Here is a 1242-nt window from a genome sequence, read left to right on the forward strand (position 1 = left end):
CTACGGTTGCCTCTTTCCTCCCTCCCTCCCTGCAGGGCTGCTGGTGGCTCCAACTTCAGGAACTCGGTGCAGGCAGGGCCTGGTCCCCGGGGCCGGCACCCAGGGGCGCCCCCTCCCCCACTGCCCCTTGGGTGTGTGGTGGCTGTTCTCAGCCCCTGGGGGCAGGATGTGGGCAGGAACAGGGCGGGGATTCAGCCCCAGCACGGAGCCTGGCCCCCGAGGAGACGCCCCATTGCCAGCCCTCAGGGCGCAGGGCCTCCCCAGCTCCCTTCTCCCCACTGGGCACCCAGAGTCCCCCCAACCCCCCATGTTCAGGCCAGATGCCAGAGAGGCTGCAGGCCCCCTCGTCCCAGCCTGAGGTGGCCTTTCACCCCCTCCCCGGCTGCCTCACCTGACACCCCCTCGGAGGGGCCACTCCTCGGCACAAGGTGCTGGGTGCCCCCCCTGTGGCGGGAGGAGCCCAGACGGGGCCCCCCCATGGTCCACCCCTGAGACCCTTCCCCTCTGTGCGGACACGGGGGGCACACACACCCAGGCCTCCCTAGAAGGAACCTAAGGGCAGGGTGATGGGCACTGTGGTGCCTGGAGAGGGCCCGGGGCGGGGGGTGGGGCTGGCAGAGGCTGGCCTGCGGAAGGGGCAGTGCCAGGTGCCGCCCGGCCCACTCTGCGGACCCTCGAACCCCACTCAGTCTGCAGAGGCCACTTGGGGGCCAGAGGCGACTGCCGGTGGCAGGTGGGCAGAAAGCAGCCCCGAGGGCCGTGGGCAGAGACCCCAGCCCAGACCCCGAGGTTCTCACCACGATGCTGCCCCCAGCACGGTGACCGCTGGGCTGCCGACAGGAGGAGGTGGGAGCCCAGCCCCTGCCTGACCATCCTGCCCAGGCCAGTCCGCAGGGGTGTGGGCCCAAAGGGGCCTGGCCGGCTTCTCAGAGCAGGGGCGTCGCTGGCCTGGGAGGACAGGAAAGGGGGGGGTCGTCCAGGCGGAGAGCACGGCCCGTGTGGCAGGGAAGGCCTGGGGGCCTGGAAAGCTGGGCCCCTTCCCTGTGGAGAGGGGGGCTGCTCTTCCCTCCGCCCAGACTCCCTGTCCCCGCAGGCTCCATGGCTGCCAAGCCCCGGGCCCTCCCAGGACTGTGGGCTGGGGACCTCCCACCACTCTCACCGCCCCTTCCCCACCCAGGGCCCCTGAGGGCTCCGCTCCCACCCCAGCCCCAGCTCCTGCTCATCTCCTTCCCCCCCATCGCC

This window comes from Myotis brandtii, unplaced genomic scaffold (genome assembly GCF_000412655.1).
Source record: "Myotis brandtii unplaced genomic scaffold, ASM41265v1 scaffold97, whole genome shotgun sequence".
NCBI classification, from domain to species: Eukaryota; Metazoa; Chordata; class Mammalia; order Chiroptera; family Vespertilionidae; genus Myotis; species Myotis brandtii.